Source organism: Cervus elaphus, chromosome 30 (genome assembly GCF_910594005.1).
Source record: "Cervus elaphus chromosome 30, mCerEla1.1, whole genome shotgun sequence".
NCBI lineage: Eukaryota > Metazoa > Chordata > Mammalia > Artiodactyla > Cervidae > Cervus > Cervus elaphus.
The window spans coordinates 59717992-59737197 of record NC_057844.1 but is presented as its reverse complement, the minus strand read 5'-3'; positions in this window follow the sequence as shown (position 1 = coordinate 59737197).

The window sequence follows — 19206 nt, the reverse complement described above, 5'->3', positions numbered from 1 at the left end:
TATGTTCAGGAAAGGTAGGGAGACTAAACTAAGGTGGTCTTAGAAAGGTAATTTAAATTACTATACTACCCTTCAGCTACAGTTGTTTCCTCACAGGAATAGAAAGACAGGAGAAGTTCCACAAGCAGTTACCTAATAAAGAGAGTGAATAGCTAGGTAATAGGCTGATGGTAGAAAGATAAAAGAAAGTCATTTTGTCCTAGAACCAGTTGGATAAAAAGGTAATGGAAAGTTTATGGAAAAGGGACAGTGATAAAAGAATTGTACATTACCAGAATTTTTTAAGATTGGATTTAAAATAGTTAAGTAAATGGATTTTGTTGGGAGTGGTCTAGGATAAGACCAGATTTGGTTTCTCCCTCCAAAGTTTTCTTGGAATGCTGCTTTTGACAACAACTTATGAGTCTCTTAGGAGCCCCCCCCAAAATTATGTTTAGAATCAAAACCCCATACCTGCCAAAGATGCCCAGAGGGCTCAAACAAAACCTTGTGTGGACCAGGACCCAGAGACCCCACAGAGACTGATCCAGATCTGCCTTTGAGTGTTGAGTATCCCCTGCCATGTCAACAGTGGCCTGCTATGGGGACAGGGACTCTGGCTGCAGCAGGCCTGGGAAGCCCAGCATGTGGTGTAAGTTCTCTTGGAGGAGATGCCATCAGCCCTACCATAGTGCTGCCAAGCACACAGCCCACAAACTGCAGAACAAGTATACCAAAGAAGTTCTCACACTCTTATGAAATTTCTAGGACCCACAACAGATTTACCAACCTGGGGATCCTGCAAAGGAGACTGGGAACACCCAGGGACTTTGACCTTGGAGGCCAATGGAATTTGATTACAGTACTTCCACAGGACTGGGACACAATCTCTTGGGGGGCACAAACAAAACCTTGTGGCCACCAGGACCCATGAGGAAGGAGCAGTGACCCCACTAGAAACTGAGCCAAACTTGCCTGTGAGTGTCCAGGAATCTCCGATGGAGGCCTGGGTCTACAGCGGCCTGCCGTGGGGCTAGGGGCACTGAATACAACAGTGCTGGCATAAGCCCTTTTGATGGAGGTCACCATTACCCCTACCATAGTTTGGCCTCAGGACAAACAACAGGGAGGGAACAAAGCCCAACCCATCAACAGAAAATAGGTTTAAAGATTAACTGAGTCCAGTTCAGTTCAGTGGCTCAGTCTTGTCCAACCCTTTGTAACTCCATGGACTGCAGCATGCCAGGCCTCCCTGTCCATCACCAACTCCTGGAGTTTACTCAAAGTCATGTCCATTGAATCGGTGATGCCATCCAACCACATCTCATCCTCTGTTGTCCCCTTCTCCTCCCACCTTCAATCTTTCCCAGCATCAGGGTATTTTCAAACGAGTCAGTTATTCACATCAGGTGTCCAAAGCATTGGAGCTTCAGCTTAAGCATCAGTCCTTCCAATGAATATTCAGGACTGATTTCCCTTAGGACAGACTGATTGGATCTCCTTGCCACCCAAGGGACTCTCAAGAGTCTTCTCCAACACTACAGTTCAAAAACATCAATTCTTTTGTGCTCAGCTTTCTTTATAGTCCAACTCTCACATCCATACATGACTACTGAAAAAACCATAGCTTTGACTAGGGGTAACTTTGTCGGCAAAGTAATGTCCCTGCTTTTAAATAAGCTGTCTAAGTTGGTCATAACTTTTCTTCCAAAAAGCAAGTGTCTTTTAATTTCAGGGCTGCAGTCACGAACTACAATGATTCTGCAGCCCCAAAAAATAAAGTCTGCCACTGTGTCCATTGTTTCCCCATTTATTTGCCACGAGGTGATGGGACTGGATGCCATGATCTTAGTTTTCTGAATGTTGAGTTCTAAGCCAACTTTTTCACTCTCCCCTTTCATTTTCATCAAGAAGCACTTTAGTTTTTCTTCACTTTCTACCATAAGAGTGGTGTTACTTGCATATCTGAGGTTACTGATATTTCTCCTGGCCATCTTGATTCCAGCTTGTGCTTCATCTGGTCCAGCATTTCTCATGATGTACTCTGCATATAAGTTAAATAAAAAGATTAAGTGAGCATGGCTTTTATTGCAAAATTCAGACTTAAATTGAAGAAAGTAGGGAAAACCACTAGACCATTCAGGTATGACCTAAATCAAATCCCTTACAACTATACAGTGAAATTGACAAATATATTCAAGGGATTAGATCTGATAGACAGAGTGCCTAATGAACTATGGACAAAGGTCCATGATATTGTACAGGAGGCACTGATCAAGACCATCTCCAAGAAAATGAAATACAAAAAGGCAAAATAGTTGTCTGAGGAGGTCTTACAAATAGCAGAGAAAAGAAAAAGTGAAATCTGAATGCAGAGTTCCAAAGTATAGCAAGGAGAGATAAAAAAGTCTTCCTCAGCATTCAATGCAAAGAAATAGAGGAAAACAATAGAATGGGAAAGACTAGAGATCTCTTCAAGAAAATATAGATACCAAGGGAACATTTCATGCAAAGATGGGCTCAATAAAGGACAGAAATGGTATGGACCTAACAGAAGCAGAAGATATTAAGAAGAGGTGGTTAAGATATTAAGAAGATATTAAGAAAACACAGAAGAACTATCAAAAAAAAATCTTAATGGCCCAGATAATCACCATGGTGTGATCAATCACCTAAAACCAGATATCCTGTTTGCCAAGTCAAGTGGGCCTTAGAAAGCATCACTATGAACAAAGCTAGTGGAGGTGATGGAATTCCAGTTGAGCTATTTCAAATTCTAAAAGATGATGTTGTGAAAATGCTGCACCCAATATGCCAGCAAATTTGGAAAACCCAGTAGTAGCCACAGGACTGGGAAAAGTCAGTTTTCATTCCAATCCCAAAGAAAGGCAATGCCAAAGAATGTTCAAACTACCACACAATTGCACTCTTCTCACACGCTAGCAAAATAATGCTCAAAATTCTCTAAGCCAGGCTTCAGCAGTAAGTGAACTGAGAACTTCCAGATGTTCAAACTAGATTTAGAAAAGGCAGAGGAACCAGAGATCAAATTGCCAACATCAGTTGGATCATAGAAACAACAAGAGAGTTCCAGAAAAACACCTACTTCTGGTTTATTGACTACATCAAAGCCTTTGACTGTGTGGATCACAACAAAATGTGGAAAATTCTGAAAAAGATGGGAACACTAGACCACCTTACCTGGTTCCTGAGAAATCTCTATGCAGATCAAAAAGCAATAGCTAGAACAGAACATGGAAAAATTGGTTCCAAATTGGGAAAGGTGTACCTCAAGGCTGCACATTGTCATCCTGCTTATTTAACTTATATGTAGAGTACATCATGCAAAATGCCTGGCTGGATGAAGTACAAGCTGGAATATAAGTTGCAGGGAGGAATATCAATAACCTCAGATATGCAGACGACACCACTCTTATGGAAGAAAGCAAATAGGAACTAAAGAGTCTCTTGATGAATGTGAAAGAGGAGCATGAAAAACCTGGCTTAAAACTCTATATTCTAAAAACTAAGATCATGGCATCCAATCCCATCACTTCATGACAAATAGATGGGTAAACAATGGAAACAGTGACAGACTATTTTTTTGGGCTCCAGAATCACTGCAGATGGTGACTGCAACCATGGTGCAGTCACCTAAAAGGTGCCAACCTAGACAGTGTATTAAAAAACAGAGACATTACCTTGCCAACAAAGGTCCATCTACTCAAAACTGGTTTTTCCAGGAGTCACACATGGATGTGAGAATTGGACCACACATACATCCATTTGTGAACGCTGAAGAATTGATGCTTTTGCACTGCAGTGTTGGAGAAGACTCTTGAGATTCCCTTGGATAGCAAGGAGATCAGACCAGTTAATCCTAAAGGAAATCAGTCCTGAATATCCATTGGAAGGGCTAATGCTGAAGCTGAAGCTCCTATACTTTGGCACCTGATGGGAAGAACTGACTCCTTAGACAAGACCCTGATGGCGGGAAAGATTGAAGGTAGAAGGAGAAGGGGGAGACAGAGGATGAGATGGTTTGATGGCATCACCGACTCGATGGACATGAGTTTGAGCAAGCTCCAGGAGTTGGTGATGGACAGTGAATCCTGGCGTGTTGCAGACCATGGGGTTGCAAAGAGTAGGCCTGGACTGAGTGACTCAAGTAAAACTGAACTATCAATCTCTTTGTCTTTTAAGTGATTTGTATTTTCCTTTGAAATCTTTTCACTTTGGTTAAGTAACCACATATTGTCTGGCATATTCTAACAGTTCTTTTGATCTCCAGTTTATCTTAAGATGCTTCAGAAGAACCTTGAGGCATCTCAAAGAAATACTAAATTAGTATTTTAAATTACCTGGGAAGCCTGCCAAGCACTGCCGGCCCCACCCTTACTGGCTGCCTCCTCTAGACAGCTGGCCTCAGACACCTCATGGCTACCTCCATCACCACCACCCTGAATATCTGCACCCATCTGTCCTCTCCTCCCAATGAAGGAAATAGCAGAAAGGCAAGAACCCATTTTAGCATCTCCAGGTTATGAAGTAGGGGCTAGCATGATATCCCCAGCAAAGACCCATCAGAGCACCCCTTGAGGGGAAGAGCAAACTGGTAGGACAGGTCTCATTGTACCAGTAACCAATGGGAACAAACTGGAAAAGAAAGGATGCCCAAACCAAAGTGTCTGAACAGAGTACAAGCAGACATGAATGAAAGCCCCTAGGCATTTTTAGAACAAGCATATCAGGTCTATGGGTAATGCACCTATTTAGACACCAAAGCCCCCAAAACTATGAAAATTAAAAGCAGCTTTCATGCCAGAAAGTACCTCCAGAAAATGTTTTTAAGATTCCAACAGTCGCTTGAACCATCAGAGGGAGAAAGAAGTGAGTTGATTCCAGAGAAGATCACAGAAAAAGAGAATAAAGCTGTGTGGACTGACAGGGCACCCAGACACAGCAGATTTGCCATCCCACCCTCTATCACTGTAAAAATGGGAGCTTCATGTCCAAGGAGAAGAAACAACATCCTCTTGGGAAAGAGGCCATAAGAGGAACTCAGCCAGTTTTAAACTGATTTCTGAAGTACGGATTAATTAGACCTGCAGGTCTCCTTATAATACTCCTATTCTTCTCCTTATAATACTCCTATTCTGCCAATCAAGAGACCGCACACCAGTGACTACAGATTTGTTCAGGATCTGCGAGCCACAGATGAAAGTTCAGGGCATTTATCCTCCGGATTCAAACCCTTATACCTTACTCCCAACCATACCTGGAGATTATGAATACCTCACTGTATTAGATTTGAAAGACCCATTTTTCTGCATTCCAGTAAAAAGAATAACTCAGTTTTCAAGGGCAGGAGCCCACTGTGTCCCCCTTTGCCTGGCAAAGCAATAAAGTTGTTCTTTCCTATTTCACCGAAAATTCTATCTCCAAGATTTGACTTGTGCTTTGGTGTACAGAAGCCAAGTTTTTTGCATCACTTATGAACCTTCTAAAAATAGTGATTAGGTAAAAGTGCACTATATAGGTTTGTGTTTCTGGGTACAGTTCATGATAATACTTTTTCATTTATTTCCCACAAGTTTTAAAGGCAGTATGACTGGAAGCAAAATGTTTTGGCCACATTTGGTTGTAGAAAAATATGAAACAGTATAATTTTCAAACATTTTATGTAAATAAATATCTTGGGAGTTTTTTTCTAGGTAAATATAGACACAAATCTTTACCATTGAATTCCAATAATGTTATCATGGTTTAATTGAAGAATGAAAATTAGAAAGGTTCTTCTTTGTTTTGGTTTTGTCGTGGAAGGGTTGTCTTTTTAATCTGCAGATATAAGATACCCTTACTTTTAATTTAAGAAATTTTAAGTTCTATTGTGTATTTCCCTTTCCTGTCATCCATTCATTGTCATTTCTTCATGTGAGATATATGTGTACATTTTTAAAATTTATTTAATTGGAGGCTACTTACTTTACAATATTGTGGTGGTTTTCACCATACATCGACATGAATCAGCCATTGGTGTACAGGTGTCCTCCCATCCTAAACCTCCCACCTATTTCCCTCCCCACTCCATCCCTCTGGGTTCTGAGTCTTGCTTAATTTTGTCTAATCTATATCAATTTCTTGTATTGTATAATTTCCTGTGTGTTGTCTGAAGCGGTTCAAGTTCCTATGTCTGCTTATAATTAGCTTTTACATATTCATTTCCTTTCTCTCTTTGTTTATATCTAGAGTGTGTGCAAGCATGCTAAGTCGCTTCAGTTGTGTCTGGCTCTTTGTGACCCTATGGACTGTAGCCCACCAGGCTACACTTTCCATTGGATTCTGCAGTCAAGGATAGTGGAGTGGGTAGCCAAGCTCTTCTCCAGGGGATCTTCCTGACCCAAGGATCAAAGCTGTGTCTCTTAAGTCTACTGCCTTAAGGTAGTAGGTTCTTTACCACTAACTCCACCAGGAAAGCCCCATATTGAGTACTGCTGCCTTACTATGTGCTGCCTTCTATAGTCTTAGCATCTCTTCTTTGAATACATTCTTGAATTTCTAAGATAGCAAAACAAGTATTTGTTTATAAATTTAACTTGTCTTGTGGAATAAATTTTGTTTCATTTTCCATCTGCATTTTGCTTTCTGCTCATTTTATTAATGCAATTGAGTATTCCTACGATGCAGTCCATTTAGTTGTCATTATTCATATAGTATGTAACATTTATTCAGAGTCATTCATTTGTAATACTGTAGAAATGACCATCCCATGGAGTGAATTGGGATGCAAGTCGTTTACATTTGGCACAGAATACCATCTCACAGAATACCATTGCACAGATTCTCTGCTTTGGATGTATATCTTTTTCCTATCCAGAAGGACATTTGTGAGGGTCAGAATGAAGGTGAGTGTATTACAGATAACTAACATGACTTTCCAGTACTTACCTCAGTTCCTTTCACTAGGAAATTTAGCTGGTAAGTTGACTAACATCTGTTTCCTCTTGAGTATGTCACAGAGGAAGGCAAATGCTTTTAGATGTCTTTGTTCATTTGGTGGGTTAGTTCTTTTGCTAGTTAGAGATTGATCAACAGGTTTGGCTTGAGTTGGTTGGAATTCTTAGGAGGTATATATGCATTGCCTTATTGAATCTGACCTAATTTTCAATTCCATATTTCCAGCTGAGGATTCCATATGAGTATTGAGCATTCCTTAATAGGCCTACAAGAATTCCTGACTTCTCTATTGTTTTCTGCTTTGCTGTTCATTCCACAAATAGCAGTTCTCAGAACTAAAGTTGAGAGTTACAGATGACTTTTGGTTTCAAAGTTTTCTTTTTGTTCTTTTTTTCCCCTCCTTGTTGATTTGGGATGTGTTCAGAGATGAGAACTGTGAAGCGATGTCTCTAATTCAATATCATCATTGCCTTGAATGAATTATTACCTGCTCCCTATTTATCCCCAAATTTTACCTGATTACACATAAATCACCTTTTATTTGTATGTAATTCATTCTTAACTTGTAATTGAAAAGAACTAAAATGGTTAGTGCACAGAATATTAACAAGTGTTGCTGACCTATTTTGTGTTCACAGATTGATATATTTCATTCCCTATAAACTGATAAAGATACTGATTATCATACTTTGTACTGTCTAAGAGTTATTGACTGTAAAGTTTGTAATGAATACAAAATATTTAATTCTGAGTAAGCCCTAGCCATTTAAAAATTATTCATGACAATTTCTCCAAGTTATAAGACTCATAAAGAATACAGACATTAAAAATGTTTTTGTGAAAAGCTACACTACTGTGATTTTATTATTAAATTCAATAATAATATAAAAATTTGTGATTATTTGGCATAAAAATAAGACATTTGTGCTCATGTGAATATATAAATTTTCTGTTATATACTTATTAACTAGTCTTTCCTTTGATAGTCATAGCATTTCAAAGAGATATTTATTTATTTTTATTAAATACCTATATTGAAGATGTTACACAACACAAAAGATGTTCCAGATTTCACATAGTTTCTAAAATGTATTATAGTTACTGCTAATGCTATTTCACAATACTCTTGACACCTTAAGAAAAAAATAATTATTATGGCACAAAATTTGCTAAGTGGTAAATATTTATGGCAACAGGTTCAATATTTTGTTTATATTGGTATTTTTAAAACACAGGAAGTAACAACCTAGGATCATCGAAAATGACACAGAAATAATAATTACATAGAAATGACATAGAAAATGACATAGAAATAATGACATATAATAATAAATAACTCATCTTTAATTACATATCAATAAAGTATATTAAAATGCTCTTAATTTTTTATTTTAATTCAGAAAAATAACATTAATATCCATTTGCTTTTCAACATAGAACTAAAAGAGCTCAAGAGGAAGAAAACCATCAACTAGTGTCTCAAGATGTGTTAAACCTTTTATATTTTCTCAGAATGATACCTGGAAAATTCTACAAAATTTTCAAGTTGAGGTAATGATATAGCATTCCTCAAAGGAGTGGACCTCTATTTAAGAGATTTATGTTAAGTGTGAAATGCTAAGTTCAAATTCTGGCATAATTATCTGCAAGCAAGTGCCCAATAAATCTTACGCAGCTTCTCCATACTAATGTGTCCATCCTCCCATTGTTGACTTCGCTATGCATGCTTCCCTAACATGGTGCCTGAAAAAAATCCAAGTGCCACCTCAAGGTCTATGCATTTCTCTTCTTGTTTTCCCGGAAACTATACCTTCAGATAGGCTGATAGATAACAGATAGATAGAGGCAGATGTAGTTATTTAGATCCACTTGATTTCAGTTTTTTTAAATTAATTTATAAGCATATATATATAATCATACTATATAAGCATATAAATTAATCTGTGGCTCACTTATTTATAAAGACTGATTTATGCCCTATTGGACAATAATTAGTTGTGAATGAATGCTGCTGCCGCTGCTAAGTCATTTCAGTCGTGTCCGACTCTGTGTGACTCCGTAGATGGCAGCCCAGCAGGTTCCTCTGTCCCTGGGGTTCTCCAGGCAAGAATACTGGAGTGGGTTGCCATCTCCTTCTCCAGTGGATGAATGGAGACATTTTTATCAAATTTGATATATGTAAAAATTATGAAATTCCCTAAACATTCTCTAGTTAATTAGAGACATCAAGAACTTTGGCTACAATTACTTATCTATGGCTCTGATAAACTAAACAAGAACTAGTATATCAAGATAGGTAAAGAGGGATAGAAATTTTAGTATTAACATCTGATAGGTCATGTGAAACTGTAAAACTGAATTATCCACCCACCAATTATTTCCAATTTATACAGCATACATCAGAAAGCATAAATATAAAAGTATTTAAGAGCGTAAGGGGCAGTATTTTTCCTGGACACTGCCATATATCAAGGGTATAATATATAGGAGTCCATTTCATGTTATTCTATTTTCATTTTCTAAGCCCTCTTCCATATTTAAATATTTCCATTAGCAGTATTTTAGATACACAAAAATACTTCAACACATACAATTGAAATTTAAATTAATTATCTGTTTACTGTCACATTTTACCAAGGTGTTTGTTTTCTCTCAGATACCAAATATAACATAAAATAAGTGTTTGATTACTTTTTGGAAGTTTTCAAATTGGAGATAATTGTCATAAGTTAATTTTGACATTTTTCTCCTCTAGTGTACTATTTTCAGTAACCAGTATTTATTACCCCATGTCAATATATTGTAATGAACTTAGGAATAGTTCATGCAAGAGAGAATATAAAATCAGATGAGTATTTATCTCATTTAAGAATTTTATTTTATCTTACAGACAATGTATCTGTAAGCATTTTAAAATTATATAGAAAAGAGATTCTTGATAGAGGAGAGAAAACTGAAATAAACACAAGAATAACTACAAGAAAGCCTGCCGCATTCATAGTGGTTAACGTAATTAACACCTACTGCCTCAACAGTCACTGTCCAGAATCTCAGTAGGTTCATAATTCTTCCCCTCAGGCACTGACAGGCTTTCAGCTCCCAACAGCTATTCAGGGGCAAAAATTGATGGAAACTATACGATTTTGTAACTATACTGTCTAGATAACATGGCTCCTAAAATCACTATGAAAGGGAAGAAAGAAACAAGGAAAGCATATTGACTTTCAGTTGCCTTTTCCCAAATGTGACAAAAATCAATTTTATTCACAATTTAGTTATACGCTTTCTTCCAAATTATAGGATAATTGTGAAAGAAAGCTAACATACAGGAAATATGATAAACACTTCAACTGTATCACTTGTAAGAGCAGAGAAGACAACACATTGGAAGCACATACAGTATTATGGTACAGGGGAGCAAGATTTGCTCCTCCCTACAGGGGAGCATGATTTGCTCCTCCCCCCGCAAAATGTGTCTCTTTAGGTATGAAGATTAATTTAGGGCTGATTATTTTTAAGTCACAAAAGACTCAAACACTTTGAACTTTCTGCTGATTGCCTAAAAGAATATTAATAGACAACCTGTTTCAGGAAAGCATTTATTATTAGAATAGACAGAATAAATAAACAGAGTATAGAGTAAGTGTAGTAGGGAAAAACCTAGCAAAGTCTGTTCATTAAAATTTCTCTCTGTGTTCCATTGTCTCTGTATAGCCAGGCAAATATTTGCTTAACAAATATTTGCTTTCCTATCTTCATGTCAATTATCTTCCTCCTCTTTGAGGTCCCAAACAACTATCCTAACATCCTCTTCTGTTTTTAGCTGAAGAGATAAATTTAACAATAGGACTTAGAATTTAAGTCAAATATGTATGGAAAAAGGATTATGTGGACATGAAGTTTAGTGAAAAACAATGTGGTCATCAAGTTAAAGGACATGCATGTGTTAAATTATACTAAATTGGAAATGAATTACATGAAAATATAAGGGTTGTATATATAATTAGAAATTTTGAAATCAAGCTTTTTAAGACATACAGTTATTGGGAAAGATCTGGTTAAAGACACAGCCATGAAACTGAGTGGCTGAAATCAAGCAATAGAGGGACATGACTGTGGAAATTGAGATTAAGAGACTTAAAGACTAAAGTGTTCGATGCATAATCTTTATAAAAAGTGACATTACTAAGATTTCAATGTGGTTGTGCTAACCAAAACAAATCAGAGTGCTACAAATGAAAAATAAATAAATAAATAAAAGTAAAAGTTTATTTAGTGTTCTTAATTGCAATTTGGGAAACACAGATTTGGGTAAATCCAAAAGTGGTTTCTAGGGAAAAGAAAAAGCTTAAGGGTTTCAAATGATGTAAGATTATTTTGAGAGAGAAGGCAAAAGGAAATATAATGAGAACAGAGAAATTACTTATCTCATTTGACTGATTCCCTAAAACCCAAAGAAGGTGGGTGAAAAATGTCTTTTCAGATGAAATCTTGGCATTCAAAAACAGTGCCTGATCTGATATTTTTCATAATCATAAGAATAGCATACCAGCAAGTTCAGAGATATTCAAATTGGGAGGTCAGTTCAATTTCAGAAAACATTTGGAACATTGAAGGTGAAATTAAAAGAAAATCTTGGCTTACTTAGAATTTCTTTTTTTTAGGCCAACTAAGAAAATGCACTTTAAAAAAAAAAAAAAGAAAGAAAATGCACTTTAAATTCTTAGGACTTAAGAAGCAGGGATTAGATGTTTCAACACATGCTTCTGGAGGAGGGTGACTTCTGGACACATCACCTCATGGCAAATAGATGGGGTAGAAGTGAAAGCAGTGATAGATTTTCTTGGACTCTGAAATCACTGAAAACAGTGAAATTAAGAGACACTTGCTCCTTGGAAGGAAAGCTATGACAAATCTAGACAGTGTATTAAAAAGCAGAGACATCACCTTGCTGACAAAGGTCCATATAGTCAAAGCTGTGGATTTTCCAGTAGTCATGTACAGATGTGAGACTTGGACCATAAAGAAGGCTCAGAGCTAAAGAATTGATACTTCTGAATTGTGGTGCTGGAGAAGACTCTTTGAGTCCCTTGGTCAGCAAGGAGATCAAACCAGTCAATCCTAAAGGAAATTAACCCTGAATATTCATCGGAAAGACTGACGCTGAAGCTCAAGTTCCAATCCTTAGGCTGCCAGATACACAGGGCCAACTCTTTGGAAAAGACCCTGATGCTGGGAAAGATTGAGGGCAGGATGAGAAGGGGATGACAGAGAATGAGATGGTGGTATGGCGTTACTGAATCAATAAGCATGAGTTTGAGCAAACTTCAGGAGATTGTGGAGGACAGAGGAGCCCAGTGTGCTACAGTCCATGGGGTCACAAAGAGTCAGACATGACCTAGTGACTGAACAACAACAACAATATTGCTTCTGATTTTGCTAAATTAGCTTGAAACAGACCAATAAACCTGCTGAAAACAACTAGGAAAATCAAATAGCATATCTATTAAAAATCTGTTTGAAGGCATTAAAGAGTTACCAAGGCAACCAACACTTGAGGAGTCAGTACCAAGGATAAGGCCTGAACCTGATATTATGTACTCCAACTATCCTTGAACCAATTGGTGATTTGAACATAACCAGGGAAAGGCAGAGATGCTGAAGAGACATATTTACAGTCTTACATGTTAGAATAAACTGATGAGCCTTAGGTCCATGTGAAGGGGAGGAAAGTAGGAAAGACCTATGATATATGCTTGGAATCTGTGAGAGTGTACATCTGAGGTGCAAGTTTAAACAAATATACTGTGTTGGGCTTAGTCATGTCCAACTCTTTGTGACCCAATGGACTGTAGCCTGCTAGGCTCCTCTGTCCATGGGGATTCTCCAGGCAAGAATACTGGAGTAGGTTGCCATGCCCTCCTCCAGGGGATCTTCTCAACCCAGGTCTCCCACATTGCAGGTGGATTCTTCACTGTCTGAGCCACCAAGGAAGCCCAAGAATACTGGAGTGGGCAGTCTATCCCTTCTCCAGGGGATCTTCCTGACCCAGGAATGGAACGAGGGTCCTCTACATTGTAGGCAGATTCTTTAGCAGCTGATCTACCAGGGAAGTACAAACAAATACACTAGCCTTCACAAAGAGTTAATCTCATTTTTGAATCAGCTCAATTTCTGGTTAGATTATTGTGATGTCCACTACCTAAGATTACAGTCAAGATCCAAAAGATTTAGAAGAATTTCCCTCTTATGAAAATTTGGAGGCAAGAACAAGAGTTGAGGGGTGGACAAGTTAAAGATCCATGATAAATAATCCATATTTTGTTTATACTCATGAAAATAGAAACAAGAAGAACATCTTTCATAAAAAGAGAAATTCAAATTAAAAGTGGTTCATCCTCATTTGGCTAAAGTGATCAGCCAACAGTAAAAGTGGATTTTTTCTAGAAATAGTAAACTATTGATATTTACTCTCAATTTGTGGATGTTTTTCCAGAAGAAAGTCACTCATTTATAACATACATTTCATACAGTAGAAGTGCTCACACTGTGAAAAATATGTGAAACTGGGTGAAATTTAAAAAAAAAAAAAAACTTGTTTGGCTGATGGATCCCTAAGAATAGGGAAGTATTCAAGGTAAGTCTTATATTACATCTACCTCTTATTGGGGACAATTCTTCAAACAGCACAGCAAGCTGGAATCCAGGCAGAGTGCCATGTTCCCAGGGACCTGAGAGATCAAAGGAAAGTTTTCAGGAGAGGTGGGTCAACTGGCATTTGTGGAATTTTGACACTAAGAAAAAAAAGTTACACAGCAGGGGAAGCAGGTGTCCCCTTTGAGTCCCTGAAAGAAAGTGTGGTTACTTAGATCCAGGAAGAGCCTCCCTGAAGCTCCTCAAATAACGGACCAGTTGAGAGAAGACAGGAACACTTGTGATTGAACAACTCTGAAGGAAGCTGGAGATCTGATCCCAACAGAGATGAAAGTTCATTTGAGAGACTGGTAAAAGGGTACAAATTTTGTGGTATAAGATAAATAAGTTCTGAGGATCTAATGTATAACATGGCGATTATAGTTGATAATACTCTACTGTATAACTGAAATTTGTGAATAAGATAGATATTAAGTCTTCTCATAAAAAAGGATGTGAGATGTTAGATGTGTCAATTAACTTGATTGTGGGAGCTCTTTCACAATGTATTCTGTATCAAACCACCACACTCTACGCTTTAAATATATTACAATTTTAATTGCCTGCTGTCTCTCAACAGAGCTGAATAGAAGATGAAACCTACCTGAAAAAATACAGCAGAACTCAAAAGGCCTAAAACTTTTCATGCAATAAAGAGCAAGAAATAAAAATTCCAAGACTTGTGAAGAAACAGGAAATGTGACCTATAGTTTACAAAAATGTAGTCTATAGAAACCAGTCCTACAGAGTAAAGTCCAAAAGAGAGAAACAAACATTGTATATGAATGCATATGTGTGGAATCTAGAATAATGGAATAGATGAACTTATTTACAGAAATAAATAGATACACAGATGTATAGAACAAATGGATACCTAGGAGGGAGGGAGTGGAGTGGACAAGAGATTGGGGTAGGCCTATATACACTACTACATATATAAAAGTAAAAGTAGTAAAGTCAAGTCGCTCAGTCGTGTCCGACTCTTTGCGAGTCCATGGACTGTAGCTTACCAGGCTCCTCTGTCCATGGGATTTTCCAGGCAAGAGTACTGGAGTGGGTTGCCATTTCCTTCTCCAGGGGATCTTCCCAACTCAGGGATCAAACCCAGGTCTCCAGCATTTCAGACAGACGCTTTACCGTCTGAGCCACCAGGGAAGCCCTACATATATAATAGATGACTAATGAGGACTGACTGTATAGCACAAGGAACTCTACTCCGTGCTCTGTGGCGACCTAAATGGGAAAGAAATCCAAAAGAGAGGGGATATATGTATATGGACAGCCAATTCAGTTTTCTGTAGAGCAGAAACTAATACAGTATTCTAAAGCAATTATTCTCTAATAATAAAAAGAAAGAAACTAGTTCCAAGATACTTAAAGTTGAACTCAGCTGACAATTAATTCAAAGCAACTCTTATAAATATTCTGAAATTTTAAAGGAAATATTATTGAAAATACAGGTTATGTCAGGAGAGATATAAAAACTATTAAGCAAACACACAAACCAGATCATTCCTGAACCATATCACTTCTGGGATGATATGTACACACAACATACATTGAACTTGGCATGGCAGTCATTTAGCACATAAGCATCAGGGTTTCTTGTTCTTTTTGTTGGTCATTTCTTGATTATTCTGATGGGACAGAGGATGCATAGTAGTCTTTGTGAGTTTGGAAATTACACTGGCTATATCACTAAGACAAGTATCTGTATGAAAGTTTTCATTGTATTTCAGTCATATTTCATGAAAACCTATACTATTACATGCTTTAAAAAATTTTTTTTAGATAACACAGGGGCTTTTCCACTTAATTTGTGTGTAAATATTCCAGCTTCATCAGCATCTGAAAAATTAGTCCCCTATCTCATGACTCTTAGGTGTAAGGATCTTAGGAGAAAAAAATTGAAAGACCAGTTGCCCATTAATAGTGTTTTATATTGAATCATTAGAGAAAAGAGAAGATAACTAAGAGGAGAAAGAAAAGTAAGATTCAAAGTGGCAATCCTAAACTTCTTACTTCTATGGATTTGTTCTGATAGACAAGCAGGAAAGGTCATTGCTTGTCTTCAGTTTTTGTTAAATACAAATAGAATTTAAAATCCTGACTTAGTCACAGGGGACTGTATGTGACAATGGCATCAACAGTATCTATATATTTGTGCTCCCTTTGCTATGAGTTACCATGAAGGTTTTGTACAAGTCATTTACTATGAATCTTTAACGTTTTTGTTTCCACTGCAGCTAAAAACAATACCACTCAAACCAAAACCAAAATGTACTTGGCATGCAATGCTACTAGAAAATTTTGCCAGTCTTTCTTCTAAAAGGAGGAAGTATTCACCATCACTGCAGCCAGAATGAATATGACTCTGGCTTTCTCACAGCACCAATTTTCCTTATTATATATAATTTTAATTGACCTTTTACATCAGCATTCTTGGTTCACTTGAAGTTCATAAACAGTCTCATTTTGTATTCTGTCTTGGCATGGTCACCAAACTAATTTAACTTATATGCACAAATATATAAAAAATAAGGAAGCTCTTTTGCCAAAGTGGTTCCATTTTAATTTCCAATATAGCTGCAGTTCACAAATCACATAAATACTCAACAATGAAGTATTCAAAATTGAAATTAGACTTAGCAGCACCATCCAACATTTCATATCCTTTCCTGGCAGACATTTTTATTTCCTATTGCTTTAAAGAGAAATCATGAAAAAAATGCATAATGAATTCTAGAAATTGAAAGCAGTGAAACAGATAAAATCCCATTAATGATTTACTACATGATTTTCCATGGTTTGTAACCTGTAGTACATGATTAAATTACACCATTAAGACAGTTTGAACATTACTATTTTGAGAATGTCTAACTTTAAGAAATAGCTTTCCATTTATAGTAACAATGTTTCCTTAATTGTTTTTGCCAATCTACTAAATGCTTCATAAATAGCACTTAATAGGCACATCTAATTAAATATTCACTTAATTTTAAGGAGTTTTTAAATTCTCTCTTCCTCCCAGAGCCACACCAAAGTGAAAGTACATAATAAAAAGTTTCAAAAGCACATGGGTAAAGTAAAACTGAATGGTAGTTAACTGGAGACCAAGGCATGTAACCAATTTCTGAAAGATGAAAAGGAAATGAAGAATTAGCCAACAAGAGACACTGAATACCAAGCACTTTCCCAAAGAAAATGACAAGAAGCAGCTTAATAATTTTTACCCTTAAACTAAAGAAAACCCCAAGATTTGGATTCTCTGAATGATACAAAGCCTGGGTATAGAATAAAGATAAGAACATGAAGACTATTTCAAAAGTCTCTAAGAGGTAGAATTAGATTCCAAGGTCTCTGCTTCTATTCCAGAAATGACACATCCCTCAGGATAATTTATGGATCAAAGAATCCAGAGAGACTTCTCCAAAGAATCTCAGGCTGACAAAGGACAAGAAGCAGACCCAGGACATTATGTTCCCTGGGGTGCTTTTGCCAATTTCCATTCCCCTATTCCCTTACCATCACCACCACCACCACCAACCACCAACCCCCCACCCCCTTCTCAGTTTCTAGTGATACCAGGATAAATATAAGTGCATTAGACCTAGAAAATGAACTTATGGTTGTGGGGGAGGGATAGTTAGGGACTTTGGGAAGGTCATGTACACACTGCTGTATTTAAAATGGATACCAACAAGAACCTATTGTATAAGCACATGGAACTCTGCTCAATGTTGCATGGCAGCCTGTATGGGATGGGGGTTTGAGGGAGAATGGATACCTGTATATGTGTGGGTGAGTCACTTCCCTGCTCACTTGAAACTACTACAACATTGTTAATTTGCTATATCTTAATACACAATAAAAAGTTTAAAGTTTAGAAAAAAACAAAAAGGGAAAAATAATAAGTGGATTAAACCAATCACAATTCTTGCAGGGCTGGCTAGGTTGCTGACTGAGCAATGTCCATGAATGCCTCAGAAGAGAAATGGATAGAGATGTTGGGAATTCAACATTATTTTCTACAACAATTTGAAGTACAGAGTCTTTGGGCTATAGGTTTCATAACTAATGTTTTCAATATTTCCATTGAACTAACAACATGATGATAATAATTTAGCTAAACATAGAAAATAGTCTACACAATTCACATTTGATTATTTTTATTTTAAAAGTAGCCTATATAAGCTATGTGAAAAATTATTTTGTTTCATATTTCCGATTTTATAAATTTTGGTGCTTGCATAGACTATTCCACACAAATATTTTGAAAGAAAAATTAACCTGAGAAAAGCATTCAGTTATAAGGATTTTGTGAGGTGAAGCAAACAATCATGCCAAATAAAATACTTTGTGCAAAAATTATATTTACTTTCTGACGATACTCATTGAGTCATCACTATGAAAATTTCAAATAAAGAATTTTGGTGGTTGACATTCCTCTGGATACAGATTTTCAGAGGTGTGTGCTTCCCTCACAATGTGTTAATTACCCTTGCAAATAAGCAATACTAAATAAAAATGTCCACAACTGATTCTTTGAATAATCCCTGTGATATGCCACTCTCCTATTTTTCATACTTTTCAAAAATTAATATCATTATTTATTTTGTTTTGCTCAAGCTAAATAAACAGAAGTCATTCTTGACTCCTTTTTTATATATTTCATGTAACCCATCACAAAACATTTCAAAGCTATCTAAAATACATATATCATTCTCTATCACCACTTCCATTATTACATAGCTAATACTAAGCTCCAAAGTGATCTTGCCTTCACCCGTGTCTAACAACCTCACAAAGACTATTCTCTATGTAGCAGTCAAACTGGTACTTTAAAATTCTAGGTCAAACAAGGTCACTGAACTCCCTGTGCAGAAATCTTCAATGGCTTTCCTGCTCCTTATTGATCTCCTTAGTGTTCTTTAGGAATTCCACAGAGCTTCTCAACTCAAAATTGTTTTGCACTTGCTGTCTCTACTCTTCACAGATATTTGTACAGCTCAAAAGCAAATTTAATTAATATTATAATATATATATAACATATGTCTGCTATATTTTACATATATATATGTCTCTGCACAATTTTACATAATATATTGTGCATATAACACATGTATATACATGTATTATATATGTGCATATATATAATTTATTAATAATTTTGCTACATTGAATAGAGATTTGTATGTCATCTGGATCTTCCTGCATATGGTAGAGTGCATGATAGAAGAGACTTTCTTTTCTTATATATTGCCATATGACCAATAATATCTGGAACATAAGTAGAACTTCAATGAACATTTTTAAGTTTAAATGAATGAATGACTAACATATTGATTTTGTTTGTAAATATTTATTTTTTAATTATTTTTCATTGTTTTTGGTTTTAAAGACTAATCTACTAATCTTGTGTGTATCCTCAGAATAAAACTTGCATTTGCAAATATATGAAAATACTATGGTAAATTTTAACTATTAGATTTTAAAACACATAGTCACACAGATCATTTGTCAAGATTCTGATTTCTCCTGCTTGATGAGAAAATTGTCATTTATTTTGACATTTCA